We start from the raw sequence: 24,080 nt of genomic DNA, 5'->3' as shown, positions 1-24,080 counted from the left end.
TCAGTAATGTAATGTATGTACACAGTGACTGCACCAGCAGAATAGTGAGTGCAGCTCTGGAGTATAATACAGGGTGTAACTCAGGATCAGTACAGGATCAGTAATGTATGTACACAGTGACTGCACTAGCTGAATAGTGAGTGCAGCTCTGGAGTATAATGCAGGATGTAACCAATATCAGTACAGGATATGTAATGTATGTGCACAGTGACTGCACTAACAGAATAATGAGTGCAGCTCTGGAATATGTGATGTATGTACATAGTGACTACATCAACAGAACAGTGAGTGCAAGTCATATTGATAATTTTATATATAGGTTATCACTATGGTGTTACTGTACAATCCTTTTAAACAGCTTTTGAAATTCAATAAATATGCTCTTTCCTAGAACTCCCCTTGAGAAAGAAACACGCGTCGGGGTAGTGTGGGGAGTTTCTATCATACACACCATGGGTGAGTCGTCCGGCATTGCGTTTTGATTATTATTTATCCCAACCTGCAAAGGTCCATTTATGGGTGCTTCTTGAGATATAGAAAGTATATTTTTTTCTTTGATATTTGGTTAACCGTACCTTATACCGTACAGGTTGTTGATGAAATGTCTGTTTATTCGTTGATACTTTGTTCATTATACCCTGTACATTCTCACATCACATATGGGCACAGCAGATAGGGTGTCACTCAAGGAACCCTGTATTGATAGTTCTCCTTTACCTTCTCCTCCTAAATTAGACCTCTTTTATATACGTCATGTAATTTTAATATGTCTTAATAAAAAATATTGTTTTAATGTCTACTCTATTTTTTTGTCTTTTTGTTCTCAGTCTATAGGAGAACTCCAACCCCCTCTTTACTCTTTTCATTACTTTGGCCGAACTTGGTAATTTTCATAGTTTCAAGCCGTTTATATTATAGGATATGCTATGTGAATATTTTGGATTTATATCTGTCCATACATAGCCATCCAGTAGTTGTGATGTTAATCGCAGACCTTTGAGGGTTTTTCAGGCATGTTGCGAATTTTATTGAATTTGGTAACGGAAAAAGTCATTTACCAAAAAACAAGAAGTAAGGACTTAAAACATTTGTTTCTGCTTCTTTCATACTGGTGGGCACACTCCATATAGTCATTACAAAGAGGACTTGTATAATTATGGTCTTTTGGAAAATCATTGTTTTGTCAAAGCCCTATACAATAAAGAATCTCCTATGACTGTTTAGGGCCAGTCCACAACTGCCTGGAAGCTTTAGTAACCAAAACCACAATAATCTCTTACAAACATACGTCTACTACAATGATACAATGATACCATCCTCAGCTTCCAATAGTAAGACATTAAAGCAGCCCAGCTCTTTCTGGGATGGTTTTAGAACTACACTGCTCAAAAAAATAAAGGGAACACTTAAACAACAGAATATAACTCCAAGTAAATCAAACTTCTGTGAAATCAAACTGTCCACTTAGGAAGCAACACTGATTGACAATCAATTTCACATGCTGTTGTGCAAATGGAATAGACAATAGATGGAAATTATTGGCAATTATCAAGACACCCTCAATAAAGGAGCGGTCCTGCAGGTGGGGACCACCACCACATCTCAGTACCAATGCTTTCTGGCTGATGTTTTGGTCACTTTTGAATGTTGGATGTGCTTTCACACTCGTGGTAGCATGAGACGGACTCTACAACCCACAGAAGTTGCTTAGGTAGTGTAGCTCATTCAGGATGGCACATCAATGCGAGCTGTGGCAAGAAGGTTTGCTGTGTCTGTCAGCGTAGTGTCCAGAGGTTGGAGGCACTACCAGGAGACAGGCCAGTACACCAGGAGATGTGGAGGAGGCCGTAGGAGGGCAACAACCCAGCAGCAGGACCGCTACCTCCGCCTTTGTGCAAGGAGGAACAGGAGGAGCACTGCCAGAGCCCTGCAAAATGACCCCCAGCAGGCCACAAATGTGCATGTGTCTGCACAAAGGGTTAGAAACTGACTCCATGAGGGTGGTATGAGGGCCCGACGTCCACAGATGGGGGTTGTGCTCACAGCCCAACACCGTGCAGGATGCTTGGCATTTGCCACAGAACACCAGGATTGGCAAAGTCGCCACTGGCGCCCTGTGCTCTTCACAGATGAAAGCAGGTTCACACTGAGCACATGTGACAGACGTGACAGAGTCTGGAGATGCCATGGAGAGCGATGTACTGCCTGCAACATCCGGTTTGGCAGTGGGTCAGTAATGGTGTGGGGTGTCATTTCTTTGGAGGGCCGCACAGCCCTCCATGTGCTCGCGAGAGGTAGCCTGACTGCCATTAGGTACCGAGATGAGATCCTCAGACCCCTTGTGAGACCATATGCTGGTGTGGTTGGCCCTGGGTTCCTCCTAATGCAGGACAATGCCAGACCTCATGTGGCTGGAGTGTGTCAGCAGTTCCTGCAAGATGAAGACATTGAATCTATGGACTGGCCCGCCCGTTCCCCAGACCTGAATCCGATTGAGCACATCTGGGACATCATGTCTCGCTCCATCCACCAATGTCCAGGAGTTGGCGGATGCTTTAGTCCAGGTCTGGGAGGAGATCCTACAGGAGACCATCTGCAACCTCATCAGGAGCATGCCCCGGCGTTGTAGGGAGGTCATACAGGCACGTGGAGGCCACACACAATACTCAGCCTCATCAGGAGGCTGAGTATTACACCCCAGAGTACTGAAGGAGATTGTAGAAGAAATTTTAGAACCACTCTCCATAATCTTTGAAAATTCTTGAAGAACAGGAGAAGTCCCAGAAGACTGGAGAAGAGCAAATGTTGTTCCTATCTTCAAAAAGGGGAAGAAGGTGGACCCAGGGAACTATAGGCCGGTGAGTCTGACTTCTATACCAGGAAAGATCTTTGAACAAATTATTAAACAACATGTATGTAAGTACATGGATAAGAATGAAGTGATTAACCAGAGTCAGCATGGGTTTGTAACTAACAAGTCATGTCAGACTAACTTAATTTCCTTCTATGACAGAATCACTGACTGGGTGGATCAGGGAAATGCTGTAGATATAGTATATCTTGACTTCAGCAAAGCATTTGACAAAGTATCTCACATCATCCTTATTGAAAAAATGACCAAGTATGCAATGGACCAGGCAACTGTTAGGTGGATTCATAACTGGCTTAGTGATCGGACTCAAAGGGTGGTTGTAAATGGCTTCACATCCAGCTGGATGAATGTCTCAAGTGGGGTACCACAGGGCTCCGTCCTGGGACCTGTATTGTTCAACATCTTTATCAATGATTTAGATGAAGGAATTGAGGGTAAACTGATTAAATTTGCTGATGACACAAAGCTAGGAGGGATAGCTAATACTAGAGAAGAGAGAGAGAGGATTCAAAAAGACCTAAATAAACTGGAGCAGTGGGCAGCAACCAACAGAATGGTTTTTAACAGGGAAAAATGCAAAGTACTACATCTGGGCAATAAAAATGAAAAAAGCATATACAGAATGGGAGGAATAGAGCTAAGCAACAGTACATGTGAAAAAGACTTAGGTATACTAATAGATCATAGACTGAACATGAGTCAACAGTGTGATGCAGCAGCAAAAAAGGCAAATACAATTCTGGGATGTATTAACAGAAGCATACAGTCTAGATCACGTGAAGTCATTATCGGTCTTTACTCCTCTTTGGTCAGACCTCATCTGGAATACTGTGTACAGTTTTGGGCACCACATTTTAAAAAAGACATAGACAAACTGGAGCAAGTTCAGAGAAGAGCGACCAGAATGGTGACTGGTCTGCAAACCATGTCCTATGAGGAACGGTTGCAGGATTTGGGAATGTTTAGCTTGCAAAAAAGAAGACTGAGAGGAGACTTAATAGCTGTCTACAAATATGTCAAGGGCTGTCACATTGTAGAAGGATCATCTTTATTCTCATTTGCACAAGGAAAGACTAGAAGCAATGGGATGAAACTAAATGGGAGGAGACACAGATTAGATATTAGAAAAAACTTTTTGACAGTTAGGGTGATTAATGAGTGGAACAGGCTGCCACGAGAGGTGGTGAGTTCCCCTTCAATGGACGTCTTCAAACAGAGGCTGGACAGACATCTGTCTGAGATGATCTAGTGAATCCTGCTTTGAGCAGGGGGTTGGACCAGATGACCCAGGAGGTCCCTTCCAACTCTACCATTCTATGATTCTATGATTCTATGATTCAGGAGCATGTCCAGGCATTGTAGGGAGGTCATACAGGCACGTGGAGGCCACACACAATACTCAGCCTCATCAGGAGCATGCCCAGGCGTTGTAGGGAGGTCATACAGGCACATGGAGGCCACACAATACTGAGCCTCATTTTGACTTGTTTTAAGGACATTACATCAAAGTTGGATCAGCCTGTACTGTTTTTCCACTTTAATTTTGGTGGTGACTCCAAATCCAGGCCTCCATTAGTTAATAAATTTGATTTCCATTGATGATTTTTGTGTGATTTTGTTGTCAGCACATTCAACTTTGTACAGAACAAAGTATTCAATGAGAATATTTCATTAATTCAGATCTAGGATGTATTATTTGAGTGTTCCCTTTATTTTTTAGAGCAGTGTATTATGTGAACACACTCCCCTGAGCAACTAAGAGTCTTGGAAAAAGTGAAAAGGTCAAGTCTCCTTCCATGTCTATGGTATGAAGCTGAGAATTGTCATCCATTACTTTCCAGGTAATGCACGGACGAGCAATTCACATGTAAATCTTGTCTGGAAATTTGCTTTAATGAGTTCCATGCTCTTTCTTTAGAGCCATGTATGATAAGATTACGTCAGGTTCTACTTGTGCACCATGGTCCAGACTCCGAGAGACTGCTGTTTTCCTACTGATGAATTGTCACCAGCAGGAGAGATGATTATATCAGTCGCACTCAATATCGTTCAAGAACTGAGCAGTCTGGTTTCTTGATTTGTAAGATGTTCATAATCGCAAAACTAGGTGAGACAGTTCTGCTGGAAATAGCCCAATTCACACCTGAATCAAATTAGCAGCTTTAATTAACTTTCATACGAGTTGCAGATGATCTGCATATGGAATTTCTTCCATGTAAATTATGTGTCAATCATTGGAGCGTGAGAAAAAAAAAACTATTTAAATTTGAGGTCATGTATGAAATCTGAGTGTATGATCTAATTGTCATCTATAATCTATGTAAGCTAGCGCTATTCATCATGCTGTGGGCACTCGCTTCACTGGGTCAATCAAAGCACACATGCAACGTTTTTCCGGTAATTCACAGTCCAGCAGTTTATTACATATCATAAACCGCTCATAACATAGTCCATCTCAGTGGCTCGCCGACATGTTACACATAATATCCCAGAGCCTTTCTAGTGACAGACATGCCACTTGGCTCCAGATACAGCCTTCAGCAAGGTAACAATATCAATGTCCACATCAAGCAGCGTTTTTACCTTTGCCGGGTCGTAGCAGCTTCAGTCAGCTCGATTCTGCCACAGCTGTGGCTTTAAGGCTTCCCAGATAGGGCCTCCGGGCCACATACCTTCAAAGGCTACTGGTATCTCAAACACAGGGGGATCTAGCCTCTGCCTTCCAGGCTAGTGGAGTCCCACACAGGGACCAGGCCTCTCGTCCTCCAAGGCTACTGGTATCTCAAACACAGGGGGATCCAACCTCTGCCTTCCAGGCTAGTGGAGTCCCACACAGGGACCAGGCCTCTCGCCCTCCAAGGCTACTGGTATCCTAAACACAGAAGGATCCAGCCTCTGCCTTCCAGGCTTCACCAGGCCTCTCTCTCTAGGCCTCACCAGGCCACTCTTTCTCTCCCTGTTTCAAAACTACCAGGGTTTATATATCCTTTTGTGCACACAGGACCTGTGATGATGTTACAGTCACGTGATCAATCACCTGAGGGGGAGGTAAATGGTCAGCTAGAGCACACCCCCTGGACATTCTAGCAATGTAGCAAGTCACTGCATTACATCTAATATTCCTGCAGTAGAGTGTTGTTATCAGTTTTATCAACTCTTAGGGTGGTAAGTTGCAGATTGGTGGGAATGTGACTACTGCGCATCCAACCGATCGCCAGAAAAGATGTCCTATATGTCTTGTGTGAATGGAAAGGCAGCCTGTGCCCTGTACCTGCCTCATTGTCTATAGATTTATAGGACTTGCTCCTTCTTAAATGCTGTACTCTCCAGTATATAGTAAAAAAGCCCTATACCCACTTCTTGCATCAGCACTGTTCCAGCAATGCCGGTGATGATTGTCTCTGCCAGGGCTGGCGTTAGGGTGGCGGTGAAAGCTGGGCAATTGCCCAAGAACCCCACCCCCCAGCATCAACAGCAGAAATTACAATAATAATAGGTCTGCTTTATCAGTGTAATCTCTGATGATGAGACTGCTCAAGGATTTTTGGTGACATCACAGTCATATGACCATTTTGCAACCACAGGTCCTGTGCTGTGCGGGAGTGTATGCATGTGATCTGTGTTTGCCTGTATCTGCTCTGTGATTTGCATACATATGTGTGTCTGTGTGTGTGTCTGTGTGTGTGCATATACACATATATAATGTGTGCTCAGTATTGATGAGTGAGCACTAAAATGCTCGGGTACTCGTTATTCGGGTCGAGCACATTGGAATACTTTGGTGCTCGACCCGAGCAACGAGCCCAATGTAAGTCTATGGGAAACTGGAGCATTTTTCAGGCGGCTAACCCCCCGCGGTCTGCAGAGGGCCTAAAAATTGCCCAAATGGATGGGAACAGTGCTCAAATGACATGGGAACAGCATAAGGAAGACCCCTGGAACCATTTGTGACTCCCAGGTCACTGCTGTCAACAACGTTGTCAGAGTATTACGCCACTTTTATAGACTCACAATCAAACATACAAAACCAAAACCAAAATGGATTTTCCTGGGAAATATGTTAAGGAACATCCTTTCCAGGGTAATGACTTGTATATAAGGCAAAATAAATAATCAAAAACAAAAATACTCCTCCACACCTTGGGCTATGTTCACACTTAGCGTTTTTGATGTGGTTTTGCACTTTTGCATTGCTTTCAACTGTGACAAATGCATTCACCAGGAAATGTCATTTTAACTTTTTACAACCTTATCTGGCCATGTGGTGTGTGAGATATCAGACACATCGTGTTTCATTTATAAAGGAGGGACTATGAAAGTCACAAAGCCTATTTTTATAGGGCCATCAGGCGACCTTTACTGTTCTTAAAGGGCAAGCAGTCGGCCCTCACTATTCTTAGAGAGCCATCAGCCGGCTATGTTTTATTGTTCCCGTTACTAAAGAGTGGGTCTACTATACTGTTATTGCGCATGCAGTGAGTGGCAGGGCTACCCAAAATTTGGACGCACCCCAATACCCTTTTGAAGAGACTTAGAGGAGGGCCTCTTGAAAACAATGTTCAGATTATTAGGAAGTAGGTCTCCCATTGTGTTTGCCTATGCAGTGAATGCAAGGGTTGCCAAAAATTTGGAGGCACTCCAATGCCCCTTGGAAGAAACGTGGAGGAGGGCCTCCTGAAAAAAATGTTCCCAATAGAAAGGAGCGGGCCTCCTATACTTGGAATGCCCATGCACTAAGTGTATAGGCTGACAAGCATTTATCCCTGGGGGGTATACATGAACATACTGTATACATTTTTTATTTTTTTTTAAGAGCATCATAAACACCCTTTAAAAAAATTATGTGGGTGTTGCATCACGGACCACGGTCACCCTGGTGATATGGTGGTGGAGGATGAGGACAAGAACAAATTGCCAAAATCAGGAAGCGTATAACCATGTGTGGGTGTGAAGAGGTGCATGGGAATACACCTCCCAAAAAAAGACACTGGATTTGAGTTTATGTAACACTGCTATCATTTGGTGGTGTTGAGAAGTCTGGCCCAATCCAGCCCTTGTTCATTTTTATAAGAGTCAGCCTGGCAGCATTTTCAGTAAACAGGCGGATGCGCTTATCAGTTGTAAGTCCACCAGCGGCACTAAAAACCTTCTCTGATAAAACGCTGGCGGCAGGGCAGGCCAGGACCTCCAAGGCACAGAGAGCCTGTTCATTCCACGTATCCAGCTTGGATACCCAATAATTATAAAGCACAGAGGAATCACGGAGCATGTTAGTACGATCGGCAAGGTACTCCCTCAGCCTCTTCCCAAACTTTGCACTCCTTGTGAGATTACCCCACGCCTCAGGGCCTGTGCGATGGGAGCGGTTGAGAATATTCTCCCAGAACTTTGACAGTGTTCCCCTGCCTCTGCTCACACATCCTTCTCAACATCTGCAGTGTAGAGTTACAACATGTGGGGACATTACACACCAGTCTGTGAGCCAGAAGCTGCAAATGCGGATGAAACACAGCAAGGGCAGCAGAAGCTGTAGGTGACTTTCTAAAATGGGCACACAGGGGGTGCACTTTAACAAGCAGATCCGGAAGCTCTGGGTAGGATTTGAGAAACTGCTGAACCACGAGGTTAAGCACATGGGCCAGGCATGGTACGTGTGTGAGCTTGCCTCACCTCAGAGCTGCCACCAGGTTCCGGCCATTGTCACACAAACCATGCCTGGCTGTAGGTTCAGCAGTGTGAGCCATAGATCTGCCTGTTCTTTCAGAGCTGTCTACAACTCTTCAGCATTGTGTGGTTTGTCACCTAAGCATATTAGCTTCAGCACAGCCTGTTGCCGATTGGCCGAGGCAATGCTGCAGTGCTTCCAGCTTGTGACTGATGTGGCCATTTTGGAGATGGAGGCGGAAGAGGAGAAGGCTGAGGAGGATGAGGTGCAGGAACTGTAGACTGTGGGAGCAACCCTGATTGACCTAGGGCCCGTGATCCTTGGCGTCGGGAGGACGTGTTCCTTCCCAAGGTCCGACTGAGTCCCGTCTTCCACTATGTTCACCCAGTGTGCCGTCAGCGAGATGTACCATCCCTGCCCACAAGCACTTGTCCACGTGTCCGTGGTTAGGTGGACTTTCCCGATAACTGCGTTGTTGAGGGCACAGCTAATGTTTTAGGACACGTGCTTGTGTAATGAGGGTACGGCACACCGGGAGAATTAGTGGCGGCTGGGGACCGAGGGACAGCCGCCGCCATCAGGTTGCGGAATGCTTCTGTCTCCACGAGCCTAAAAGGCAACATTTCCAGTGCAAGCAGTTGTGAAATGTGCGAATTTAGTAGTGTGGCTTGTGGGGCGTAGGCTGCGTATTAGCGCTTGCGTTCCAAGGACTGGGGTATAGACAACTGAACGCTGCACTGGGACAAAGACGTGGACGTGCTTCCTGATGCTGCTACTTGAGAGTGTGCAATGACAGGTGAAGGGCAAGAGGCATCTTCACATGCACCATGGACAGGGGATTGGCTTGCATGCACAACAGCGGAAGAAGCAATGGAGTCACCCACAGACACTGTTCCTGGACCAAGGGGTATGGCCCACAATGTCGGGTGCTTTGCTGCCATGTGCCTGACCATGCTGGTGGTGGTCAGGCTGCTATTTTTGCCACCCCTGCTGATGCTGGCCTGGTAGGTGGTGCAAATGGCCTTTGTGGAGTTATCGGCGGAGTCTTTAAAAAACAACTAGACCTAACAGTTGTACTGGTAACTTCCATTGTGTTGATATTACGGGGAGCAGTTGCCTGCCTTCTGTCTGCGGCCACCACACTGCTTCTTCCTGCCTGTTGGGATGCTCTGCCTCCCATCCCCTGTATGCTGCTGTCCTCGCTCAGCATGTCCTCCTGCCAGATTGGGTCAGTTACTATATCATCCACCACCTCGTCTTCCACTTCCGCACCCTGGTCCTCCTCCTGACTTGCTGCCAATTGTGTCTCATCATCGTACACCTCTTGTGACACTTCCCCACCGTCGCCTTCGTGTGACCGTGGCTGCTCAAATATTTGGGCATCACTACATGTGATCTCCTCTTGCCCCGCTTCAAGTGGACCGTGCGAGAGGCCCGAATCTATAAATGGAAAAGTGAACAGCTCTTCGGAGTGTCCATGTGTGGGATCAGTTGTCTCCGGGCACTCAGCATGGTGGGAGGAAGGAGGATCCGGGTGAGGAATATGCAGCCCAGACTCACGGCTACTGAGACTTGACCGTGTGGAAGACAGGGTGGTGGTGGTGGTGGTGGCAAAGTGACTGGAATCATTATCCGCCATCCAACCAACAACCTTTTGATACTGCTCTGGGTTCAATAGTGGTATGCTGCGGTCCCCTAGGAATTGGGACAGGAAGGTCGGGCGAGAAGATGTGGGTGTTTGTTGTGGCACAATTTCAGCTTGCCAATGGTCTCGGCCTTGGCCTCTGCATGCACCATCACCATCACGTCCAGTTCCCCATCCATTGCCACGCGCCTTGCCCATTTTAAATGGAGGACAGTATCTTCCACGCTCACTACAAATGGCTGAATTTGGAGCGAAGTTCTATGTTATCCATGAGACGGACAAACCACAGTTTTAAATACCTGGCCTGTAGGTAACTATTTTGAACAGCAAACTGGTGTCAATTGCTTCACTGACACAGTGAAAGAAATTTTTATTGGAGGCCAGAAATGGCAGTATTTTCTGACAATGTATATGTGATCTGTGTGACAGAGAAAACACAGTTTTAAATCGCTGGATTTTTAGCGCTGTAATATGGAAAGGACCTGGCTGTATTCTGCAGTGCCAACAAGCAAATGGCGCAGAAAAACTGTTTCTTCTGGATTGGTTTTTAAGCAAATAATGAGGATTAAGATCTAAGCAAAGTATTCCTGGCCTCTGAGACTTGGGCCTATTTCTAGAAATATCTAACAGCAGCAGCAGAGAAAACTGGAATGGAGCCGCTTGTGCTATATGTATTTTCATGACTATGAAAATTGTACACTCACACTAGAGGCATCAAAACTATGAATTAACACATGTGCAATTATATACTTAACAAAAAAGTGTCAAACAACTGGAAATATGTCTTATATTCTAGGTTCTTCAAAGTAGCCACCTTTTGCTTTGATGACTGCTTTGCACACTCTTGGCATTCTCTTGATGAGCTTCAAGAGGTAGTCACCGGAAATGGTCTTCCAACAATCTTGAAGGAGTTCCCAGAGATGCTTAGCATTTGTTGGCCCTTTTGCCTTCACTCTGCGGTCCAGCTCACCCCAAACCATCTCGATTGGGTTCAGGTCTGGTGACTGTGGAGGCCAGGTCATCTGGTGTAGCACCCCATCACTCTGTTTCTTGGTCAAATAGCCCTTTCACAGCCTGGAGGTGTGTTTGGGGTCATAGTCCTGTTGAAAAATAAATTATGGTCCACTAAACGCAAACCGGATGGAATAACATGCTGCTGCAAGATGCTGTGGTAGCCATGCTGGTTCAGTATGCCTTCAATTTTGAATAAATCCCCAACAGTGTCACCAGCAAAGCACCCCCACACCATCACACCTCCTCCTCCATGCTTCACGGTGGGAACCAGGCATGTAGAGTCCATCCGTTCACCTTTTCTGCGTCGCACAAAGACACGGTGGTTGGAACCGAAGATCTCAAATTTGGATTCATCAGACCAAAGCACAGATTTCCACTGGTCTAATGTCCATTCCTTGTGTTTTTTAGCCCAAACAAGTCTCTTCTGCTTGTTGCCTGTCCTTAGCAGTAGTTTCCTAGCAGCTATTTTACCATGAAGGCCTGCTGCACAAAGTCTCCTCTTAACAGTTGTTGAAGAGATGTGCCTGCTGCTAGAACTCTGTGTGGCATTGACCTGGTCTCTAATCTGAGCTGCTGTTAACCTGCGATTTCTGAGGCTGGTGACTCGGATAAACTTATCCTCAGAAGCAGAGGTGACTCTTGGTCTTCCTTTCCTGGGGCGGTCCTTATGTGAGCCAGTTTCTTTGTAGCGCTTGATGGTTTTTGCAACTGCACTTGGGGACATTTTCAAAGTTTTCCCAATTTTTCGGACTGACTGACCTTCATTTCTTAAAGTAATGATGGGCACTCGTTTTTCTTTACTTAGCTGCTTTTTTCTTGCCATAATACAAATTCTAACAGTCTATTCAGTAGGACTATCAGGTGTGTATCCACCAGACTTCTGCACAACACAACTGATGGTCCCAACCCCATTTATAAGGCAAGAAATCCCACTTATTAAACCTGACAGGGCACACCTGTGAAGTGAAAACCATTTCCGGTGACTACCTCTTGAAGCTCATCAAGAGAATGCCAAGAGTGTGCAAAGCAGTCATCAAAGCAAAAGGTGGCTACTTTGAAGAACCTAGAATATAAGACATATTTTCAGTTGTTTCACACTTTTTTTTTAAGTATATAAAACATGGCCGATACATGACATACTGACCATAATACATACAGGTATATGAATGATGCAAACATGCAGGTCACGATTCATCATCACCTTTGTGCCTGTTTTAGTTTTGTGTCTTTTTTTGTTTGTTTGCACCCAATTCATTATTCTATTTGCAACTTTTTTTTAAAGTTATTTCATATGTGCTGAGATTTTTTTTTCTTTTGTTTTCCGTTTTGTGGCGGTTTAGTGATTCCAGATGTTTTGAGATTCATCAATTGTGACATTTTTTTTTTTTTTAAATTGCTAAATTTGACGCAACTTCACTCCAAACCCATTTTTGATTTTGCAAAAAAAAAAATTAATGGATTGCCTTCGCCATTTTAATTAATTTGGCGTTAAAACAGCAGCTGATACCAGAAGACTTTAAAAAAAAAAAAAAAAAAAACTCACGTAAATGATGGAGACTAAATCTTCTTTTTACAGCAACACTATCACATAATATTCAGATAATTGCAATAAACTGACTTTGTGGCGGAGTGGAGACGCCTCCATTCTGTGAGTTCACAAGTCCGTGCATTGCTGTCTAGTAAGTATCATTCCCTGTGAATATCAAAATCTGTGCAGATAGCGTGATGCTGAAAGCACTCTGTACAAACCAGCAAAGTACTGCTCACCTGATCCTCCGCTTGGCACCTGGTGGTTGTACAAATGACTGCGTGCATGGTTAATTCAGATCCTGCAGTGTGAATGGTGTCCATGTGTGATTGTAGCTGGTTGCTACAACTCAGGTGCTACAATCAGATGATGTCACTGTTCACACTGCATCCATTTATTTTTGCATTGAGGTGCTAGAATATTACCTGCACATACCTTGCTAATTGCAGGGAATGATACTTACTAGGAAGTAATGCATGGACTTGTAAACTTGCAGAATGGAGAAGCGTTTCTCCTCCACCACAAGGTGAGTTTAATGCAATTATTTAATGGATTGTTGGTGTTTAAGGAACATTCATATTTGCACACTGTATAGTTTTCCTGTATGTATAGTGGTTACTATGTTGATCTACATGCCACGTATGTGTGCCTGTTTTAATACACCCACTTTTATTTGGAGGGGCTGGTTATGTGGAGACTGACCCAGACTTTTAATTGGAAGCATTGATCATTGTGTGATGGCTCACCTGATGAGATGGATTCTTGTAGCTCAGCACGGACTGAAGGTGATGCTGCAGCGGAGCTGGACTCGCTGGCTGTCATGACATTCGCCATTGTCCAGGCAGCAGGTGGTTAGGCAGAGCTGTAAGCACCAGATGTGTCGACTGGACATAGCAGCATTAGCAGAGATGTATAGGCAACGGATATCTTGCCGTAGGAGTTGAGTTTCGTATCCTTTGAAGCGGACTCACTCCAAAAAAAAAAAAAAAACCTGCTCCAAGAAACTTCAAGCAGGTCCACTTTGAAAAATGTCTAGAAAATAATTGAAGAACACAGGAAAGTCTCTTTCTATTAATTTCTATTGTAAAACCACTTAGTTCCTTTGTTCTTATGTTCGATGTTTTTGAGCGTTTTTCTTTTTTATGCTCTAAGTCTTGGAAGAATGTCTGATGTCAAAAAGAAAAGTGTGTGTTTGAAACATGACCCTGAATTAGTCCTCTCCTCTAGGGTTGAGCGAGTATGTTCTGTCCGAGTATGCTCGGGCCGAGCTCCGAGTATTTACAGCTGCTCGGTGCTAAGGTTAAATCGCTCCTGTGTGCATGATTTCGAACTGTTTGACAGCTTTATTACATGTGAGGAATGTGTAAGAAGCAGACATTCCTCCCATGTAATAAAGCTGTCAAACAGTCGCAAATCATGCACACGGGAGCGATTTAACCTTATCACCGAGCAGCTGTAAATACTCGGAGCTCGGCCCGAGCATACTCGGCGAAAGGGTTAATAGAGCATGCTCGCTCAACACTACTCTCCTCCTAACTAGGCACTATCCAACTAGTATATACCCCAAAAATGTATTTCATAAAGGCATAGGGAACATGTGTAACAAAAATGTATATCACCACAAATTAGAAAGTCATTTATCCTTTACTAGACAAAAAAAAAGGCCACAATTAGACTAATTATTAGGCTGCACAAAAACACATCAGAAAATAAACCTCTTCTTAAACATATGAAAAACTTTTCAAAGTTGCTTTAGGAAGATAAAAAAATCTCTCACAAAAAAGTATTTACTGACGAGGTTTCTACTTGAAAAACTTGTCATTTTTTTGTAAATGCCTCAAAAAACTCCATCTGCACTTACCCTTGAGTTGTGTTCTCACTGGAAAATTATATTGTGTTTTTGGAGCAGAAACTAACAAGAGACTCCAAGGTTTTGAGGAGTTTTGTGATTTTTCGAAGAATTTGGAGAATTTCTGGAGCACATACCTTTTGCCAGATTTCACACATTGCAGCTGCAACATGCACTTTAATTTTTTAATCACAGCAAAAAAAAAGTGTGAACGCAGTCGTAAGGTAATGTCTAGTGTTGAGCGAGCACTAAAATGCTCGGGTGCTCGAAGCTCGGCCCGAGCTCATCGTGATACTCGGGTGCTCGACCAGATAGTCTATGGGAGACCCGAGCATTTTTGCGGCGGCACCCCCGGTAGTCTCTAGAAAGCCTAAAAAGTGCCCAAAACAATAGTGACAGTGCTCAAATGACATGGGGACAGCATGGGGATTGCCCCAGGAAGCATTTCTGACCCCCAGGACACTGCTGTCTACAGCGTGGTCAGAGGTATTAAGCCACTTTTACAGGCTCACAATAAAACGAAAGGGAAACTTTTTTCCTGTGAAATATGTTAAGGAACATCCTTTCCAGGGTAAAGACTTGTGTATAAGGTAAAATAAATAACCAAAAACAAAAATACTCCTCCACACCTTGGGCTATGTTCACAAGTAGCATTTTTTATGCGTTTTTGCACTTTTGTATTGCTTTCAACCATGACAAATGCATTCACCGGGAAATGTCATTTTAACATTTTACAACCTTATCTGGCCATGTGCTGTGTGACACATGCATACAGTGCTGAAAAGACATGGGAACAGCATGGGTAAGACCCCTGGAAGCATCTCTGACACCCAGGTCACTGTCTAAAAGTGTGCCCATCAGAAGTGATCCTTGCCGCATCAGAAGATGCAGACTTGCAACTATCCCCGTGCAAGTCCTTGTCCCAGGGCAGTGTTCAATTGCACCTCCCCCATTCCTTGCAATGCAAGCATAAGTGTGCAACCGGCCACCCACCCACCCCCAGGCTGCAATACCATACTGCTAGCTTGCTTGCACTTGAAATTGGGCCTTTTAGGCATGTGAAGGCAGACGCCGGCTACAATGTCATGGCTGCGTCGGCGGCCTGGTATCCATACTCAGGCCCCAGCCGCCCGGCGGCCGGGTGTCCACGCTCGGTCTCCAGCCGCCCCGCGGCCGGGTGTCCACACACGGTCCCCAGCCGCACCTATTTCTCCTTGGAACTTCCCCCACACTTTTCTTAGCCTGGCCTGCTTTAGGGCAGCATTGGACGAGCCCACCAGAGAACCAGACTCCTCCAGTGGGCCCTGGCTTCTCCATCAGGGGAGTTGAGAGTGCCAAGGTGAGGAGCATGATGATGATGATAGAAGTTAGCGCCTGCTTTGTTTTCTTGGAATGCAAGCGTAAGTGTGCAACCTGGCACCCACCCACCCCCAGGCTGCAATACAATACTGCTAGCTTACACTTGAAATGGGGCCTTTTAGTTTGGAGGAGGCCAAAGCTGGCCACTACGTCATGGCTGCTTCGGCAGCGAGGTATCCATACTCAGTCCCCAGCCGCCCGGTGGCCGGGTGTCCACGCTCGGTCCCCAGCCGCCAGGGGGCGGCTGGGTTTCCATACTCGGTCCCCAGCCGCCCCGCAGCCAGGTGTCCACACACGGTCCCCAGCCGCCTGGGGGCGGCCGGGTGTCCTTAAATGGTCCCCAGCCACCCCTATTTCTCCTAGGAACTTTCCCCACACTTTTCTTAGCCTGGCCTGCTTTAGGGCAGCATTAGACGAGCCCACCAGAGAACAAGACTCCTCCGGTGGGAGTTGAGAGTGCCAAGGTGAGGAGCATGATGATGATGATAGAAGTTAGCATCTGCTTTGTTTTCTTGGAATGCAAGCGCATGTATGTAGTAGCGGCTAGGCCTGAGGTGGTCAGCGTTTTGGCGCATATCCTACCTCCTCTGAGGATTGCTGAATGTTTTCCTGCTACTATCCGAGTTCTATGACTCCCTCTAAAACAAAGCTTCAGGTGATAAATGATGGATGAGGTGGTTGCAAAGGATAAAGAGCAGGAGGAACAGGGACCATTCACATCAATATCAGGCCAGTCAACCACACATGTCTTGTAGGATATGTTTCTGGACCAAAAGGAGCTGTTCGGCTTCACAGTTATAGGGCATGCAGTGAGTGCAATGCCTACCAAAAATTTTGAGGCACTCCAATGCCCCTTGGAAGTGACATGGAGGTCAGAGGGCCTTAACTAAACCGTTTTTTCCATTTATAGCAACTGAGTCTCCTGTGCACTGTTGGCCTAAGCAGTGAATGGAAGGCTTTCCAAAAATTATGAGGAACTGCAATGCCCCTTGAAACAGACGTGGATTACAGCATACTAAAAACCTTCTACCCATTATTGGGGAGTGGGTCTCCCTTAGTGTTCGCCTATGCATTGAAAAGCAAAAGCTGACTAAAATTAGGAGGAAATGCAATGCCCGTTGGAAGAATGGTGAAGGTCGCAGTGGAATAAAAAGACAATATCAATGCCCCTTGGAAAAGTGGTGGAGGTCGCAGTAGCTTAACAAGATGGTTTTAATGCCCCTTGGAAGAGACGTGGAGGTCGCAGTAGCTTAACAAGACGGTTTCAATGCCCCTTGGAAAAGTGGTGGAGGTCGCAGTAGCTCAACAAGATGGTTTTAATGCCCCTTGGAAGAGACGTGGAGGTCGCAGTAGTTTAACAAGACGGTTTTAATGCCCCTTGGAAAAGTGGTGGAGGTCGCAGTAGCTTAACAAGACGGTTTTAATGCCCCTTGGAAAAGTGGTGGATGTCGCAGTAGCTTAATAAGACGGTTTTAATGCCCCTTGGAAGAGACGTGGAGGTTGCAGTGGAATAAAAAGACAATATCAATGCCTCTTGGAAAAGTGGTGGAGGTCGCAGTAGCTTAACAAGACGGTTTTTATGCCCCTTGGAAGAGACGTGTAGGTCGCAGTAGCTTAACAAGACGGTTTTAATGCCCCTTGGAAAAGTGGTGGAGGTCGCAGTAGCTTAACAAGACAGTTTTAATGCGCCTTGGAAAAGTGGTGGAGGTCGTAGTAGCTTAACAAGACGGTTTTCATGCCCCTTACAAGAGCCATGCAGTACAGCATATTAAAAACATTATTCCCATTATTGGGGACTGGGTCTCCCATAGTCTTTGCCTATGCCTTCCAAGCAAAAGCTGCCAAAAATTAGGACGGAGGAACTTGCAATGCTGGCAACATGGACCACGGTCACCCTGGTGGTATAGTGGTGGTGGAGGCTGAGGATAAGGAGAAGAGAAAAATACAGACGAAATGAGGAAGCGTATACCCATGTGTGGGTGTGAAGCGGTGCATGGGAATACACCTCCCGAAATAACACAGTGGATTTGACTTTATGTTACTCTGCTGTCATTTGGTGGTGATGAGAAGTCTGGCCCAATCCAGCCCTTGTTCATTTTGATAAGGGTCAGCTTCTCAGCGTTGTCAGTTGACAGGCGAGTGCGCTTATATGTTATAATTCCCCCAGCGGCACTAAAAACACGCTCCGATAACACGCTAGCGGCATGGCAGGTCAGGACCTCCAAGGCGTACAGAACGAGTTCATTCCAAGTGTCCAGCTTGGATACCCAATAATTAAAAGGCACAGAGGAATCACGGAGGACGCTGGTACGGTCAGCAAGGTACTCCCTCACCATCTTTTGAAACTTTCCACTCCTTGTGAGAGTACCCCGCGCCTCAGGGCCTGTAAGCTGTGCGGGTCTCAGAAAACTGTCCCAGAATGTTGACAGAGATCTCCTGCCTCTGCTGGAATGGAGTTGCGTCTCTCTCACCTGTACGCCTTGGTTGGTCAACGAACTGTGACCTCTGCCGCTACCGTGTTCAGATGGGAATTTTTTTAACAGTTCTGCAGCAAGGGCCTTCTGGTACTGCCCCATTTTTGTATTCCGCTCCACCTCAGGAATAAGAGAGTGAAAGATCTCCTTGTAGCGGGGGTCTAAAAGTGTCACCAACCAGTAATGACTGTCACCCAACATTTTGACAACGCGAGGGTCACGGTTAAGGCAGCGTAACATAAAGTCAGCTATGCGTGCCAGACTGGTAACGGGCAAGACTTCCGTGTCCTCACCAAGATGACGACTGACCATGCTCTCCTCCTCCTCCTCCTCCCCCCTGTCCTCAGGCCACCCACGCTGAACCGACAGTATGACAGTTGTACAGGTACTACAGTCTACAGCGCATGATACCAGCTCCTGTTCTTCCTCCTCCTTCTCCTCCTCTCCCTCATTGTCCCCCAATGCACGTTAGGATGAGATGAGGCTGGGCTGTGTGTAATCGCCCATTATGGGTTCTTGATCCATCTCATCATACTCTGGCAGCAATGCCTCCTCTTTAATTCTCTGCAGAGAGCGTTTGCAAAAGACAGACACGTGGGATGCTGACGCTAATGATGGCGTCATCGCCACTCACCATCTTGGTGGACTCCTCAAAGTTTGTCAGGATGGTACATATGTCAGACATCCAGGTCAATTCCTGAGGTCTTATGTGTTGCGTCTGACCTGAATATCGACGGCCTTGTTGCAGCTGGTACTCCACAACTGCTCTCTTCTGCTCACAAATCCTTGGCAACATGTGGAGGGTAGAGTTCCATCGTGTGGGGACATTACACACCAGACGGTGTGCCGGAAGCTGCAAATGCTGCTGCAACACAGCAAGGGCGGCGGAAGCTGTAGCCGACTTGCGAAAATGAGCTGACAGGCGGCGTACTTTGACAAGCAGATCTGGCAACTCGGGGTACGATTTAAGAAACCGCTGAACCCCGAGGTTAAGCACATGAGTCAGGCATGGTACGTGTGTGATCTCGCCTCGCCTCAGAGCCGCCACCAGGTTACGGCCATTGTCACACACGACCATGCCTGGATGTAGGTTCAGCGGTCTCAGCCACAGATCTGCCTGCTCTTTCACAACTGTCCACAACTCACAAGCAGTGTGAGGTTTGTCACCTAAGCTTATGAGTTTCAGAACAGCCTGTTGCCGCTTGGCTGAGGCAGTACTGCAGTGCTTCCAGCTTGTAACTGATGTGGTGATATCTGAGATGGAGGCTGAACAGGAGGAGGAGGAGGAGAATGATGCGCAGGAGCTGTACACTGTGGGGGCAACTCTGACTGACATAGGGCCTGCAATCCTCGGTGTTGGGAGGATGTGTTCCGTCCCAAGGTCCGACTGGGTCCCGGCTTCCACTATGTTTACCCAGTGTGCCATCAGGGAGATGTACCATCCCTGGCTACAAGCACTTGTCCATGTGTCCGTTTTCAGGTGGACTCTCCAAGTAACTGCGTTGTTGAGGGCACGGCAGATGTTTTGGGACACGTGCTTGTGTAATGCGGGGATGGCACACCGGGCAAAATAGTGTCGGCTGGGAACCGAGTACCGAGGGACAGCCACCGCCATAAGGTTGCGGATGGATTCCATCTCCACCAGCCTTAAAGGCAGCATTTCCAACGCAAGCAGTCGTCAAATGTGTGAATTTAGGACTGTGTCCTGTGGGGCGTTGGCTGCGAATTTGCGCTTTCGTTCAAAGGTCTGGGATATGGACAATTGGACGCTGCGGTGGGACTTGGATGTGGACGTTGATGCTGTTTCTTGAGAAACTGCCATAACAAGTGAAGACTGAGAGGAGGGGGCATCTTTGCATGCGGTATGGACAGGGGATTGCCTTGCACGCAAAACAATGGGTTCTATTACACGCACAACAGCGGAAGAAGCAGTGGTGACACCCGCTGACACTGGTCGTAGACCCTGGGGTTTGCCCCACAAAGTCAGGTGCTTTGATGACATGTGCCTGATCATGCTGGTGGTGGTCAAGCTGGTAGTTTTGTCACCCCTGCTGATGCTGGCAAGGCATGTGGTACAAATGGCCTTTTGGGGTTATCAGCAGAGTCTTTAAAAACATTCCAGACTCTGGAAGACCTACCGGTTGTACTGGCAACGTCCCTCGTGTTGGTGTTACGTGGAACTGTTGCCCGCCTTCTGTGTGCGGCCACCACACTGCTTCTTCCTGCCTGTTGGGGCACTCTGCCTCCCTCCCCCTGTGTGCTGCTGGCCTTGCTCTGCGTGTCCTCCTGCCACGTTGGGTCCGTTACTAGATCATCCACCACCTCCTCCTCTTCCACTTGCACACCTCCTCCTCACTTCCTGGCAATTGTGTCTCGTCATCGTCCACCTCTTGTGACAAATTGCCAGCGTCGACTTCCTGTGGCCGTGGCTTTTCAAATATTTGGGCATCGCTACATGGGATCTCCTTTTCCACCACTTCAAGCAGAGCAGGCAAGGGGCACAAATATGGAAATGGACCAGTGAACAGCTCTTCAGAGTGTCCAAGTGTGGGATCAGTTGCTGTCTGATGACACGCGGCATTGTGGGAGGAAGGAGCATCAGGGTGAGGAGGAGTATGCGGTCGAGACTCACGGCTACTAAAACTTGACCGTGTGGAAGACAGACCGGAGGTGGTGGTGCCCAGGTAACTGGAAGTATTATCTGCTATCCAATTAATAACCTATGCAAAAAGCAGGATAATTCAGAGATTTGACCCATGGAACTGCAAAACCACAGTTCTATTTCTCTGGCCTACACCAGACTCTTTTAAACAGATATATTGGTTTCTGACCAGTCAGGGAGACACTATTACAGTTTTTTTTTTACGGCAAAAAATGCCAAAAGCAGGATAATACAGAGATTTGACCGGTGGAACTGCAAAACCACAGTTCTATTTCTCTGGCCTACACCAGACTCTTTTAAACAGATATATTGGTGTCTGAACAGTCACAGACACACTCAATTTTTTTTTGGAGGGGGGGGATACCAAAAGGTTAATAAGACGCGTATTTGTACAGTCTGACTGAGGGAAAAAAAAAATACAGAATTTAGATGAAAAAAAAAAAGAATTTTTCCTGGCCCCTGAGACCGGGGGCTAAGTCTAGCAATTTGACCAGCAGGAGCATACAGGACTGTAATGCAGCGTTTGCTGGTATAACCACTGCATCTCCTATACAGCCTGCCTGCCTGATATCTGGGATGGATACTAGTCCTGAGAAGGACTGTTTGTTTGATTTGGCAGGCTTTAGAGACCCTACACTACCTATTTCGCAGTGTAAATCTCTCCCTTGCTCTGCAGCACTCTCCCTACACTGTGTGATCCCGCGCGACTGTGTCCAAGATGGCGGCGCCCGGTATTAAATACTCGAGGTGATGCTGTGCGGCCAGCCAATCACTGTAATGCCCACAACCAACATGGCTGCAGCATTACAGTGACTGGCTGGCAATCCCTGCATGTTCATTGGCTCTGTAAAGAGCGCCAAACGTGCAGGGCGGAGACCCGAGCTCCCGCCCGAGTAACCCGGAAGTGCTCTGTGCTCGCCGAACATCCCGAGTAGTGAAATGCTCGAGCGAGTAACGAGCAGTGTCGAGCATGCTCACTCAACGCTAGTAATGTCTTATTAGGTGATGAAACCTTTTTTTTATCTTTGTTCACTAATAAGCAGATAAACACAATTTGCTGCATAGCAGCTAAATTAACACAAGGATTGACTACTGAGACTGAGTTTTGACAAGTCGAGGAAGCCGAGACTGCGGCACACTCTGGACGTCTGGTGACTTCTATCTTTAGCCTTTTTTTATTTTGGGCTTGGTTATATCACAGTCACATTTTAATATTTCTTGTCATAGCAGCTCATAGTTCTCCGGGAAATGATGTCTTTCAAATTTAAACAAACCCTGCGGAATTAATTCATATTCCTCCCTGCGCCGATCCGTCTTCTTCTGTGTGAGGCGAAACAATCCCGGCTCTGAGTAAAACGCTGCTTTAATTAGGTTTCACTAAAAAACAAACTGCAAACATCGGGGACCCCCGGATGCGCTCTTATCTCAATAATACAATGTAATTTACTGTCTGTTTACTCTCCACAAATGTACTGACAAATAGAGCGATAGATGGAGCTTTCACCTGAACACAACGGAATTAAGAGATCACTTTTATCTGAGGCTGATGATTTACTGTAACAAATTGATGGCAACTTCCACAAAACAAAAGCAATAATGCCGAGCGGATTTTACAAGACGCGTAAAAGGCAGTGACTTGTTCTCTGTCCGAGAAAACAAAATCTCTTCTTTCTTTCTTAAAGATGGATATTCCATAAACAACATATGTTACTGGTAGATTAAAAAGTGGATAATTTCTGGGTGATGATACATTTATCATCTACCCTTTGGAAAGGCGAGATGACTGTTGCTAACAGGACAATCCCCTTATAGGACTTTTCTCACATTGTTCCTTGAGCGGATCACAGCTCAGCTGTGATCCAGCCTGTCATCTCAATGCCATCCCAGCGTGGGAGAATTCTCCTGCTCAAGCGCTGAGCGCTGAGAATTTTCCCACGCTGTCAGTGACGTGCATGAGGTGAGCCGAGTTCATTGGACATGAGCTCACCTCATGCACGTCACTGACAGCGTGGGAAAATTCTCCTGCACTCACCGCATGCGCAGGAGAATTTTCCCACGCTGTCAGTGACGTGCATGAGGTGAGCTGAGTTCATTGGACATGAACTCGGCTCATCTGGATGCCGTCACAGCCAGACACTGAGGAGCAGAAGCATGCTTGCGCTTCTCAGTGTCTGCCGCATGGCAAGCTGGATGGCTGTGGTCCAGCCTGTCATGTGAATGTAGCAGAGCTGAAGCTGTCGTGGGAACCATGGAAAGGTAAGGATGATGTTGCTTTATTATTTTACTTTTATTGCTGGAGATCGTTGGCTTCAGCTGGAATGGGCGTGATGGTAAGTATGGTTTAATTTAGAACAATAAAGAATTGTGTCTTTATTTCAATTAAAGGACTTTATTCTGGGTGTTTGTGTTTTTTTGTAACTTTGACTATGGGGTTAGTAATGGGGGTGTCTTATAGACGCCTCTCCATTACTAACCTGGGCTTGATGTCAGCTGGCATTATAAGCTGACATAAACCCCAACCCTATTACCCCACTGCCACCGCTACAGGGCAGTGGGAAGAGCGAGGCTAAGTGCCAGAATTGGCGCATCCTATGGATGCGCCATTTCTGGGGCGGCTGACGGCTGGTGTTTCTAGCCTGGGAGGGGGCCAATATTCATGGCACCCTTCCTGGGCTATTAATATCAGCCCCCAGCTGTCTGCCTAGCCTTTGCTAGCTTTTAAAATAGGGGGGACCCCACGTCATTTATTTTGGGGTGCCCCATTTTAATAGCTAGTAAAGGCTAGGTATTCAGCTGGGGGTTGATATTAGTAGCCTGGGAAGCTCCGTGGGTATTACCCCCTTCCCAGGTTTCAAACATCTGCCCCAGTCGTCTGCTTAACCTCCGCTAGAGACTAAAATTACGGGGAACCCCATGCCAATTTTTTTTTTATAAATCCTTTATTTTAACACTAAATGACAAGTACAGTAATCAACGCTATCACTGTACTTCTTATATATGTGACTGACATGT

The sequence above is a fragment of the Phyllobates terribilis genome, unplaced genomic scaffold (genome assembly GCF_046119375.1).
Source record: "Phyllobates terribilis strain yellow unplaced genomic scaffold, ASM4611937v1 Scaffold_7__3_contigs__length_470593459, whole genome shotgun sequence".
Lineage (NCBI taxonomy): Eukaryota > Metazoa > Chordata > Amphibia > Anura > Dendrobatidae > Phyllobates > Phyllobates terribilis.
The sequence above is the reverse complement of the archived record's forward strand: the minus strand, read 5'-3'. Positions refer to the sequence as shown.